We start from the raw sequence: 13,439 nt of genomic DNA, 5'->3' as shown, positions 1-13,439 counted from the left end.
GACTCATTATGTTGGTGTTTGCACGTTTAGCTCTGTGGTGACTATCTTTAATTCCTTCCCTGCAGTTTAGAATGAGGAGGTCCAGTGAACACGTTCTCAGACGTGCTCAAGAGAGCCCAAAGAATAGTGTTTATGCTGATTTGATATCATTAATTAGGACTGTAAGTGAATTTCCTCAGCTAAACCTAACAGCAATCCTTCTTTGACCTTTCAGCTATTGTGGATTATTAATAGGATTATTTTTAGGATGTTATTAGGATCATTTTCATTAAGGTTAAGAGCCCCAAGCTCCTTTCCTCCTAAAAGGATAATGTGCTCTTTCCATTTTAGATTAAGGAAATCACAAACCTGTCAAATCTCATGATTGCTAAAGGCTCCTGCGATGTCATCACATCTCATTTCCTCACCTGACTGTCCTTTGTCTTAGCCATTCGCTGTGTATCACCCTGCCCTTTCTCCTGCATTGCGAAACCTGATGATGGAGGATGTGCATGAGTGATGTGATCTGCAATCTGCCTGCAGCGGCACCTAGTACATGGGTTGGTGAAGGGGGAAGGCCATGAAGCATAGATGTGCCCTCTCATGAGATCTGGTATTCGAAAGAGACTTTCAGAACTTTTTCAGCAGGAGCCTTTTGCCAAGACCCCTCCCTGTCACAGGATTACTAGATCCATTCCCCTATCACAAAAGAAGGTGCTGGGACTTGAATATCAGGAAAGAAGCAGCTTGCAAATACTACAGAAAACCTAAACAAACCAGTCTCCTTCAGTGAAGGGTATATGAATACCTTCCTTAATAGCCAGAAGTGACTCTGATATTGAATGTTTACTATGCTAAGAGTCTGAAAAGACAATGCACAGAAAACAGGTTCTATGGCTGTATAAATCACAGAATTTGAGAATATTACAAGTGTCCCCTGTGCAGAGCCCTGTTGATGGTCAGTGTTATAGAGAATATAGTTTTTATTTCCCTCTTGAAGATATATATGACACACACACTTTCAAAAAGAAATATTTTTTTTCAGGTCCAGAGACTGTAGTGCTGGGACCTCAAGTTCCTCCAGTTAGCTGCCAGAAATTAAATCCAGGCTCTTTGATTCATGACTATGTCTCTTTCCCATTATGCCTGAGCACTGATACCCTAAGCACTTAATTCTGGGAATTTGATTCTGAACTTCACAGTCTTGGCCTTCCCATCTGTGTGCACATACCCAGTGGGTGCTATGTCCTTATATGCTCTGGACTGGTATCTCTGTTTAAGGATTCCTGTCTAATATTTCTGGGACTTGGAATTTGCTCTTTTGGATTCTTGGCAGAGAGACCTGATCTTGGCCCTCTGCTTGCTTCCTTTGGCCTTTAGCCTTTGCAGTGTTACGTTCTTCTTTCCTGAGACCTGTCTTCATCTCAGCTGTCTGGGAGAACTCCGAAACTTTTCCCATTCTTTGCCCTCTGGTTTTGCAAAGATTCTGATCTAGCTGTGATCCACAAAGGTCACTGATGCTGCAGGGAATGGAATTTCTTGATATTCTAATTTTTTTATTTTATTTCCATTTCCTTTCCCAAGTACCAACCTTAGCACCTTTGTTTTTCACTTGGCTTCAATTTAATATATCATTCAACTTTACAGTTTGCCCACTTCAGACCATCTTATCTACTTGACAAAGTTAAACTAATTCAAAATGTCTTGAATTAGTAGTAACATTACAAAAAATATCAATATGGACAACATTCCCTGAAGAGGAATCAAACCATAATAGTTAGAAACTGTCTTACTGTTGTTTTAATGAATATTCACATCCATTGCACTTGGGTATAGATTTCTGGAGATGAAAATGTCCTTGTCAGATTAAACATTATAGAAAAAGTTCACATGACATTACTAGTGACTCCAAAATATAATATTTAATTTTCATTTCCCTTCCTCTTGGAAAAAAATGTGATTTGGTTTTCTAAGCTGTGATGATCTGAACTCTTTCAATAAAAGTTACACAGATTTCCTGAGCAATGTGAAATGACTTTCACAGTTGGAAAATGTTCTAGTTTTATAGAATCATAGAATCATAGAATCATAGAATAGTTAAGGTTGGAAAGGACCTTAAGATCATCCAGTTCCAACTCCCCTGCCGTGGGCAGGGACACCTCACACTAAACCATCACACCCAAGGCTCTGTCCAACCTGGCCTTGAACACAGCCAGGGATGGAGCATTCACAACTTCCCTGGGTAGCCCATTCCAGTGCCTCGCCACCCTAACAGGAAAGAATTTCTTCGTTATACCTAATCTAAGCTTCCTCTGTTTAAGTTTTAACCTGTTACCCCTTGTCCTATCACTACAGTCCCTAATGAATAGTTACACTGAATATATACTATCACACTGAATATATATATTCTGAATATATATTATCACACTGAATATATACCTATTCTTTTTTGGAGGACATTAGAAAAAATAACTCCTTTTGACCACATATGAATTATTAAATTATTAGAATTGCTTCAGTGAGCTCACAGTGAGATCAGAGCCTTAGGTAAGTGCAGCTGGTACGTAAGTACACCTAAAAGTGTACTGTGAAGCCTAAGACTCATTCAAGGTTGGTTTCCCTTTCTGACTACCAATGGGTTCAATAAAAAGCCATCTAGATGGCTCTGCAGGTGGCAATTAGTGTGGCAATTTGCCCTTAAGATGGACCTCTGCTGCACAGTACCGTAAATATTGTGTAGGGGCAGTGTCTAACACTAGATAAAATGGGCCAGAAAGTCTGGCTCAGAAAGACTGAGCCCAAATGGCTTAATAACGACATGTCAATGCTGTTCCACCCCAAAACTGAGCCCAGGTAGGACATGAGAGAGTGAGAACTGGAAGAGGTAAGAACAGGTCTGGGAGCATGTTAAGACCTAAATAGTGTAGAACTCAGGTTGATACCCAGCCCTGGTTAGTTTACAATATGCAGTTATTAAGATTGAACTTCATGAACATTTTAAGTTCTGTTATAGCATACTGTAATGATGATTATTGTGATTCTATGTAGCTATAATTCTGTGCTTCAGTAAAATCCTTCATTTTCATTCCTAAAAAAGGAGGTTTTCCAGCTCAGTTGTAAGATGACCTAACAAATATATCTCCTGTAACCTCAACTATTGGTTTAATGGTCAGTGCAGCCCAGCAACAAATGTCAGAAATTTCACTTTCAGTTGAAGAGGGAAGTAGTGGAAGTTCGACACGTGGCATGTCAGGGATGGACAGAGAAGCACAGGCCTAATTAGCATTCTGTAGGTGATTTTCATCTAGTTCATTTACTTAAGTCTTGACAAGACAGTACTGTTTTCATAGGTCTCTGATTAGAAAGTTGTGTCAAAATGAATCAGTGTTCTTTTCCTCTGTGTTGAAACTGTTATCTTAATTTACTTTTTTCATAAAAGTAATGATTGTCCATTCACTTGAGTTAAAATATAAAGACATCTGGGAACTCCACGTGATATTTTTTGCTGAAAAATTCCAGTTAAAATGTTTTCTGATAAACAATGAAGTTGGTAATATCATTGAAATATGTGGGTTGGTGTTTCTTTAGTAATATTTGATCATTTTGTGTTATCCAGGAAGAGGTATGAAGAAAGACCTTATTATGGTACAGCTTTGTAGGTAGATTGTCTTTGGCCCCAGTTCTGCTACTTGATTTTTGTAGAAGGACTTGTCTGAATGAGTTGTAGAGGCACTGGAGGGTGTTTATGTATTACGTAATGAAACTCAACACACAGACCTCTGGGGTACTACCAAAGAGCCACTGGTTATGATCAGCTGCAAAGGTGCAAAAGTATTCACTGAAGTGAGGCCTATACTAACAGAGTTGAGAGCCAGTGGTCTACAGTGTGCTGTATTGAAGACTTCTGTTACATTTTCATTTCCCAGCTGAGCTGTTCACACGAATGGCCAAAGTGTTGTCAATGCATGGGGATAGTCCTGCAAAGGGGTTTGGCTTTGACATGACCTCCTCAGACAGAAAACAAAGCTCCCTCCTCGACTCTCCATCCATACACACAGCATGTACAGCTTAGTAGTAGGTAATAAATAGTAATAAGTAGCAAGTAATAATTGCTTCTGACAAGGGGGAGGCTGGTTCAGAGACTGACAAATTGCTCTACTGAGCCTGTCTCAGAAAAGGGAAGAGGATAGGAGGGTGCCCCACTGGGAAACTGCAAAACACAGTTCTGGTGGTGAACTTGAGCTGCATGCAGGAAGCAGTATAGCTGAAAAGGTAGAGAGAGGCAACCTTGCCCACAATCCTTCTTCATCTGGAGCTAGACTGCTAATTTCATTTCATCACAGATAGCTCTACTCAGACTATGGCCAAGCAAGGGAATGTGACAAGTGATAACAACTTACCACCCACTTGGTGGAGCCACTAGAACTTTGTGTTTGCAGTTAAGTGAGTTGCTTAGAAAACAGCTGAACTGGTTTAAGGTCTTAATAGTCTCCTTGCCGTTTTCTGCTCTTCTTCTGCCAGAAGTTACTATTGCTGCTGGGAAACCTGTCAAAGAGAAATGTGTACCTGTGCCTCTGCCATTCCCGTTCATAGCCTGCCATCTTAGTGAAAGTATGGTATAACAAGTGGAAGTTTGGTATACCAAACTATCAGATGCACTGAGAGATAATGCAATTTTGTTTTAAACTTGGCGAACAGGGTTTAAACTAACACATTTCATGCTTATAGCAAACTATCAGGTGCACTGGGAGATAATGCGATTTCGTTTTAAACTTGGTGAGAAGGATTTAAACTAACACATCTCATGTTTATTTTAACTTAAATTTTAAATGTCTTTAAATTAATTGAAAAATCATGCTTTTGGCTAAACTAATGTTACTTCATTGTCAAGTTAAATCCTCACATTCAGATCTGAATGCTCCGAAATGTGAGTAGTTGTGGAGATCCTCTTCCTTTGTCATGGAATTCTGAATATGTTGCAGACAGAAAAAGCAGGTTTTGGTACTGTGCCATCAGAAATGTATGTTACTTGAATCTTTATTACACCAGATCAAATGCTTCTGTGCAAACCACAAAAATGAAATCAAAGAAAATCACCTTCATTAAGGTATAAATGCAACCATTTGCTGTACTTACAAAGATGTTCCCAACCTGCTTTTGGCATAAAATGTGTCTTTTACAGCTTATCTTGGCACATGCATCTCCTGCCTCCCAATTATAAATGCCTTGGGGTGACCAAGTAAATGGTAATTCCAGCTGCTTCTGACAGAAGAAGACACTACTACACTGCATTATTTTTCTGATGACTGTATCTTCCCAATGAGCTGAAACATGCTTTGCATCAGCAACATCTGCAACAACGAGATTTAGAAAGTGGGTCAGGTATATTGATGGATTGGAGAAGGAGAATGGATGAAGGTGGGGGTGTGTGAGCATATGTATAAATGTGGATCTACTTTTGCCTCCATATTTTCATCCAAATACCTCTCTGATGGATTCAGACCCTCTGGCAGTAGCCATAGAGGGAGCTTTCAGTATAAAGTGCATTACTTGGAGCTTTAGTAACCACAGTTGAAAAATCTGACTCTATTACAGCTAATAGTAATCCATTACGTATTACGTTGGATTACTATCTTGACTCATATGGGGACAGCATTTCTCTTTGTAATTCCTGAACTAGTTTAGGGCATGGTCTACGTAACATATTGTTTCTGCTATTTGTCCTCAGCACTGCCCTTTACTATCTGCTCTGGAATTGTGTATGTGGCAATGACAGTAGGTTGCTTTAGGTGAAAAAATGTCTAAAATAAGATGACAAATTTCAGGAGGGAAATGGCTAAAATCTGCAAGGACCAACGATTACAGTCAGCTAGAGAAAGAGGTAGGTGGAAAACCTGTGTTGTTTTGAGGTTGTTGTTAACATATCAGGCAGCCGGGCAGGAGGACGTATTGTGAAAACATCCGCAGTGTGAAGTTTGATTCCCTGGAGTGAGAAAGGAGATGGTGGAAGCAGCAGCAGCTGCAGTCAGACTGAGAAATCTCTTCTTATGTTGTTTATTTTAATAGCTGTATTGATGGCTCTGGAGACTGCCTAGTTTTTTTTTTTTCACTGGCTGGACAGAGCAGATTTGGAGCATGGGAGCTGCCCATTAAATTGGCTAATGCGTAAACTGGAAGGGCCATCTAGATGGAACAGGCATTCTTGAAGACATCACCTCCAACATCAAATTTAGACCTCTGAAGTAGCAGACAGACCTCTGGCGCATGTTTAGTACAGGTAAGTCAACAAAAAGGCTACTTTCTGTGTATCCCAGGAGCCAAAGAGCACTTCCTCTAAGCTTGTAATAACGTTAAAGTCCATAATACAAAAGCAAGAACCACAAAAGCACACCACACTACAAGGAAAAGAGTAGAAGAGACTGAGGCAATAACAGTGTGTTCAGACTCTAAAGGATCAGAAGAATTTGTCCCCTAAAGAAGTCTAGAAGGTCCTACAAAGTGAAAATCCCTCATGCTATTGATAAAGACCAAAACCTTCACAGACTTCCTTGCCAATCTGCTCTGAATAAAATTTTTGGCCCCAGACCTGGTGACCAGCTTAACCCCTGATGCCTGAGCAAGGTGCATCATAATTTGGACAGCTGTTTATCCCCCATGTCCTTTCAGGTTTCTCATTGGCCTCTATCTTTGGAGACAGCTAATGAGGTTCTCTGTTAGTATCAATTATGGATATAGTGATAGTGAGACATGCTAGAAACTGTCTGGACACAGTCTTTCAGACCCATCTTATGCTGACCATTCAACCCACCATTACAGAGGTCTTGTGAAATCTTGTAAAAAAATTAAAATCTGAAAATAAGCTGTTTGGAGTTTTTTGTGTATATTTATTTCCCTGTTAGACCTTGCTGCAGCACGAAGGAGAAAGGGTTCATTATATATTAGCACAGGAGTCTTGCTGATTTGCATTCCTATGTTGCTACCATATGTGTTTTCTTTTTCACTGTTGTTACCTAGAATAGCAAGGATCAGATAGAAAACCTGGCCTTTCCTATGCATTTTTATAAATTAACCTCCTCCAGGTGGGACTACTGTCAAATTAGGTTAACTTTTAGACTCTTTATCCTAGACAGTCTCTTAAAATTACACTATGGGCTTTCAAGGCCACTAAGGGCTATATGCCTCTAGCCTTTAAACAAAACAGAAGAAAGCAGACATGTAGACATTGTAAAAGAGAAATCAAGTGAAAGCTTTAGTCCATTCTTTACACCAAGAGTTTGTACATATTATTCTGCAGCAAGGCACAGCAAAGAGGGGGCTGTGAAAGAGTCCATTAGTAGTTATGTTGTCCCTGGGCAGAAACTGTCACTTCAGCACACCGATCACCAGGTAGTTTTCAAACAGACAAATTTATCTGTGGAGTTGTAAACTTTTGAAAGTCTCACGTATAGTTCCCAACAGCTGGGTTTATAATGCCTTATTATGCCAAAAGTTCCATACTACTTTCAGTATTGAGTAGATTCTGGAACCTCCCTGAATACAGTCCTGTTATTTACCATTTTGCTTAACCTTCTTATTGGATTGATTTTTTTTTTAGACTGGTAAGGGAGAAATTCTAATTAACTGTCTCAATTTTTGGTAGCTTGCAGTATTATAAAACTAATTAGTGTCTGACTTTCATTCTTGTGAGAATTAGTATACTGAAAAAAAGCCTCAGAGTAACAAAATTAAAAATATTAGATTTTTCTAATGATTCTGTACTGGGTCAGACACATATTTTTTCCTAGCAACTTCCATTTTCTTTGGAAAGGAAAAAGAAAAGGGAACACTCTTTGGGATACTTGAAGTCCCCTTACTACACCAGTTCTTAAAGCTAGCTTCTGAGAAAATGGGAGCAGTAAAGTGTAAAAGATACTCAGGACTAAAATTGTTACGCAAAAAAAAAATCCCATTTTCTATCAACAGAGGTTTCTGATTGGAAAATAATGGCACAATTATTACTTCCATTACTAAGAATACTTAGAAATTGTTTGATATCTGAAAAGAAACCAAAGCTTCCAGAATGGTACAAAAACCCTTATTGCCAATCTGCCACTGTAAATGAACTGACTAACAAGGCACTAGGCTTAAAGAACATATGAATTGATTTACAGAGAAGGGTCAAAAATAGAGCAGTGTTGTCTTTTGAAGGCCAAAGACTGTAATAAAAAGCAAAGGACCATCTTAAAAAGTAATCTGAGATACCTAATTTTGCTACGGTGGGTCAGTTTATGTTAGGTAGTATACTGAAATTTCATTGAAGAGTTCTAAAATTTAGGGATTAACCTTTGAAGATGAATCAAATGTCTACATGATTAAGAAGAATTATATACATCCATATAAGTAGCCCTATTTTAAAAGGCAATATGCTGATTTGAGCTACTCATTTAACACTTCCAAATACCAGTGGTAAGAATGTGTTTCAGTGGTTGTGCTAGTTTTAATGTGGCTGAACTGCTACACTGATTCTAAAAATGTGTTGAGACAAACCTTTAGAAATGGGTTGCTTATGTACAGGATGCAATACAGGTGATGTAAAATTACATATTTTGGGTTTATGTTGCTGTTGACATTAAATGTTTGAAGACAGTTATGATTCAGGAAGGAATGTAGTTTTAATGGACCACAGCTGGTTGTGAAGTATATAATTTAATGGCATCCTTATCCCTAAACGTACCATTCTGTATTGTTTTATGTAAGTAGGTACTAAAAGAGCATGTTAAAATGATGTATTTTTTCTTTATTTAGTTTTTATTAGTATGTATACATTTTAGGTTTATGTACTTGTCAGATATTCCCTATAGCTCTTTTCTAAAATAAGGTAGAAGTTCGTTTTGATTTCTTTCCATTGCACTGTTGACAGGCCTTGTATTTTGTGACTCATTTGGCTTCATGCTTTCTGATATGCCTGTAGAGTAAGTCTTTGTATTCTTCTGTGTTGCCAAGTACAGAGGACTATGCAGTGTTCTCATCTCTACTATAACTGATTGAGTGAGCAATCAAGTCTGCATTTCTTTACCTGTGAAATCCAAAGACACCCCAAGAGAAAGGATGTCTTGGCAAAGAATGCCTTGAAAGTTTGAATGGAGGGTGTCTCAGGAGAAAATCACTTCTGAATGATTAAATAAAAATATTCTTGGAAAGAATGAATCCTTCTTTCTGCCTCGGTGGCAGGGCTCATAAGTCTACCAGCACAGCTCATGAGTCTACATAACTGAAAGACCCAGGGATTTGAACCATTTCCCTCAAATTGCAACTTTTGGTTTGCAGCTGACAAAGCTTTTCTCTACTATTCTTCCTTTAAAAAAATCTTAAAAATACTGTGTGAATTGCTGTTTTCAAGAGACCAATTCACACTGTCTTAATATCTGATAGTGCTCCTTAAGTGTCTGATGGCAAAAGAAATAGCAGTGCTCAGACTCCAGCTATTCAGTTGTGAATGTCTTTGTCAAAGTGAAAATGTGTCTGAAAATGGTCAAAAAGCATTCTTGTTCACAGTCCCATTCTCTCATCTGTTTACACGTAGCCATTTCTACAGTGGAAACTAGTTTATTTTTTTATGCATATACTGATCATATTGCAAAAGATCTGTAGGTATCCACATCAAAGCTCTATTCCAGAGTAAAGGTTGTGCTAGCTCATTAAGTGCCACATCTCATGTTCTATCAGCTTCTTCCTCAGCTTCTGTCCTAGGTTTGCCTCAGCTCTATCCACAAAAACAGTTGGTGCTTTTCATGGGTGTCTTCTTTGGAGGAAGTGGTCTTCTGAGTCATTAAGAAACAGAAACAGGGATTACACTGTTTCAGCAGCAAGGATAGGCTTTTCTCCTTTTTCATCCTAGTTAGGGGCTGGGACTTCCACTTTTTGCTGTGTAAAAAATTTAAAACAATGGCTCATTCTCAACTTCCAAATGTGAAATGCACTCCATGTGCAGGGCACCGTGCTGGATGCAGGAGATGGGATTTCAGATCCTTACCTAGCACACTCCTGAGAGTAACTTTAAGCAACACACTGGCTTTGACTTGGCCTTTCTGTACACTTTATTATCCGTATGCAAGCTGTTTTCTTCAATCTAACAAAAGGGACTTTTAAAGTTATGTAAGAGCTGGGAATGCTAAGAAGAGTGAGCTGCTTAGCATAATTCTTGTCCTGAGAGGTGCTTATATTTCTTGTTTATATCCTTTGATCTCAGGAAAAATGCTTTGCCACAAACTAACCTTTTATTCTCACTAGGAAAGAGTTGCTGGAGATAAAACTGAAAAAAAAGAAAATACTGAAAAATTGCTGACATTACTGAGATGGTGTACAAAAACCCGGGTGCATCAAGGACAGACTTGAATTGTATTTGAATGCGTATCCATTAGGCAACAGGTTGCTTTACTTTCTTCATGGGGAACTAGGTATTAAAACTGCTTCCAGTTATCACAATAACAGTGTTTGGCATAGCTGTGCTTTTTAACTAACAGTGTACAGACAGACAAAAGGGCCATTGAAATACTTAACTTCTGCCTCTGCTAGAATGAGAGAGCTGACATAGACCAGAAGTGCCTTCTGGTTTCATATAGCTAACACTGTCCTGAAGAAGTTAGTCCTCTCCCTGTTGCTGCTTCATTTCTTTTTGAAGACAGAGAAGTAATAAACCACCTAACTGAAACCATCTCTCTAACCTACACCCAGTATTTACATTATTTGAAACATGTTACCATTAAAAAGGTATTTCAGGATGCCATATACTTAGTCTGCTAAAAATTTCCTATTTTTTTTTCTTTTCGAAATCATAGGAGATTTTTTTTTCTTTTGTTTTTTTTTCAGGTGGGAAACAGCCATGAAAGCTACATTTTTGAGGAAAACCAGGTTTATAGGTTTTTCTTAAGATTCCTGTCATTACAAACCATGAAAGTGGAGAGCTCACCCTTTCTCTGCTTTGTCACCTCTGCTGTTAATGCTCTTCAGTGTTTATTGTCTCAGGAATATCTAGTGAAGCCTGGTTCAAAAGTTTCTACAAAAGATTTAGAAAAATACCTATTTGATGCAGCTGGCTGATGAGCGAAGCCCAGGCTTTATACTAATTGCTTCTTCAACTTTTGTAATCTTCATGCATGTATTTTATCTTCTAACTTCCAAGATAAACCAAGGACTGATCTTTGATCTGTTCTGCCAGCACATACAATCATAGCCATGTGCATGACAGGACTCTGACTTCAGCAGTGTTTGAGCCACATGCCAAATCCCCAGCCTTGATGAAGAGTCTGTAGCTTGCCTTGATGAGCATTGTGTTACTTTTGCTACTTCTTTAGCAACATCCAAGCTTGGTAGTTTAAAGATTGCTCATACGTGCCCACACTAGCTGCAGTGACCACAGTAGAGCAGTATCTGATTCTCTAATTTTTCACTATCTCTCCCTGTGAACCCCTTTCTATGCTAAGAATATAAAGATTCCTCCATTTCAAAAAACAAATGAAAAATTGAAAAACACTGAGGAGGAAAAAAAAAGCTACATGCACTTTCAATATCTTTTTGTTTATTAAAAATCATCACGTACAGACACATAATAAGGATGAAAACACCTTGCTTCTATTAGCTGTTTTCCCCTAGGCTTCTCTGTCTAAAGCACAATGAAACAGGCAAATAGGAATTATATGGCTATCAAAAGATTTTGGTAATGTTATAAACCATAAGAATAAAGATTAGATAGTCCTTTACTTTGGAATCAACAAGATCTTGAGATAAAATTAAAGTCTGAGATTTGAAATATCCTTATTTATTAAAATTCTTGAATGTGATTTCCTTGTTGCTCCTGCTCCCTCTTTTGTCTGCCTGATGCAAACAGCAAACAGAAGCCCTGTTCTGATTGTCCATTTTTAATTTGCAGGAGTGATTTAATCCCTCTGAATTACAGAATGGGCAAGCGACTTCATAAACCTGAGTAATGAGATTCATTAAGCATTATTTTTATCACGAGGATCTTTCCTAAAGCACATATCTACCTCAAGAAACGATCTGCTTAAAACATAATGGGTGAAACAGTATGCTGTTTCCTAAATCCTGCAAGATTCCTCCTCCTATGAGGTTTAAAATTCTTTCACCTCCCACCAAAATGAGCATTAGAAGGATATAACATGACCCAGTTTGCCAACATTGATTAAAGGATAATGTACAAGATGCATCAGTTATTTAAAAAAGAGTATTACAATTTTGATATCAGCCACCTCAGACAGTCTACCCTTTATTAAAGTATGTTGCAAGTCTTCTTTTATTAAACATGGGAATAATAACAGTTAGATCTGTAATTATTATTACTGACTTGAATCAACAAAAGTCAGTCTTGAAGGGTTGCATGTTCAAGGGTTATAAATAGTCCTATTTGGACTACCCTACTTTTTAATTCATGAAAATATAATGTAATTTAATAGACTTAAATAACCAACATGGGCACTAAGCTGGGTCTATAAAATCACAAAAGACTTGCAAGCAATTTGAATGATTTTCTGCTTCAGAAGCAAGTGGGATTAAAGCTAGCAACTTGTGGTTGCCACAGGCCTGAGTTGAATGTCCAGCCCAATGGAGAGGTGGGATGTCCTTTCAGTGTCCGTGACTCTTTCAGGCTGCTGTTGTCTCCTGCTCATCCAGCTCTTGGCAGGGACAGCAGTAAGCTCTGGTACTTGACAGGTCCTTGCCTTGCCTCCAAAGGATGCAGACTTTCGCTGGTTTTGAACTGCTCCCAGTGTTTTCCTCCACCTAGACTCTTCATAGTATGTGTGACCTTCAGGCATCTGGAGATGTGCTGTCTGAAAGAAGATGTGGCCTATGTGTGTTTCAAGGGAATGGCATTTGATCACCTCTGATATGCAGAATGTAATCTCCAGGAATTGTCCTGTAGCCGTATTTTGCTTTTAAATTCAGTATTCCTTTGGCTGTGCTTGTTGTCTTTGCTAATGCTTTTAGGGTGCAAGCCTCACCAACTGATGTTTTGATGTTTTGAGCCTTGAAGTCCTGAACAACATGTTTTGCCAGCCAGCTAATTGTAATAGTGTTACTTTGAAGGCATCAGATGCTGCAACTTGAGAGCCTAACTACTTCTCTTTACTGTATAGAATGATCAGTCTTCACCTTTGGTTGGCCTTCAGTAGCACGGCAATGCTATTCCTCTAGGCATCAAAAAGGTAATGAATGCCCTTCAACCTCCTAATGCTTTTTCTTTCCTGTCTCAGTTACATGCACCAGACTATTAATGTTTGAGTTCCACAGGTGATGTTGATACCAATAGAAGTAGCTATGACACTTCAATTATTAATTGAAGTGCCCCAAAATCTGATTTTCATAAGTGCAGGGATCTTGCAGCTTTTGTTTACTCCATATGGAGTTGGGAATTCTTTTTAATTCTACAAATGGAGCCCACAACTTTTCCTGGGGAAAAGACAGGG

The 13,439-nt window shown here is 38.5% G+C and overlaps 1 long non-coding RNA gene across 1 annotated transcript in view; it reads left to right on the top strand.

Annotated features, from left to right (window-relative positions):
* The window catches only part of LOC133275156 (uncharacterized), a 63,940-nt gene extending 53,608 nt beyond the window's left edge, over positions 1 to 10,332 (top strand). Inside the window, exon 4 of the long non-coding RNA XR_009745417.1 lies at positions 10,249 to 10,332. This is a non-coding gene — a long non-coding RNA (uncharacterized LOC133275156). The remainder of the gene's footprint in view (positions 1 to 10,248) is intronic.
* Positions 10,333 to 13,439: the final 3,107 nt, after the last annotated feature.

The sequence above is a fragment of the Pezoporus flaviventris genome, unplaced genomic scaffold (genome assembly GCF_033815535.1).
Source record: "Pezoporus flaviventris isolate CSIRO_AGI_PZ_B2104156 unplaced genomic scaffold, CSIRO_AGI_Pfla_v1 ptg000037l, whole genome shotgun sequence".
In the NCBI taxonomy this organism is placed as follows: Eukaryota; Metazoa; Chordata; class Aves; order Psittaciformes; family Psittacidae; genus Pezoporus; species Pezoporus flaviventris.
This window is presented reverse-complemented; position numbering and strand designations above follow the sequence as displayed.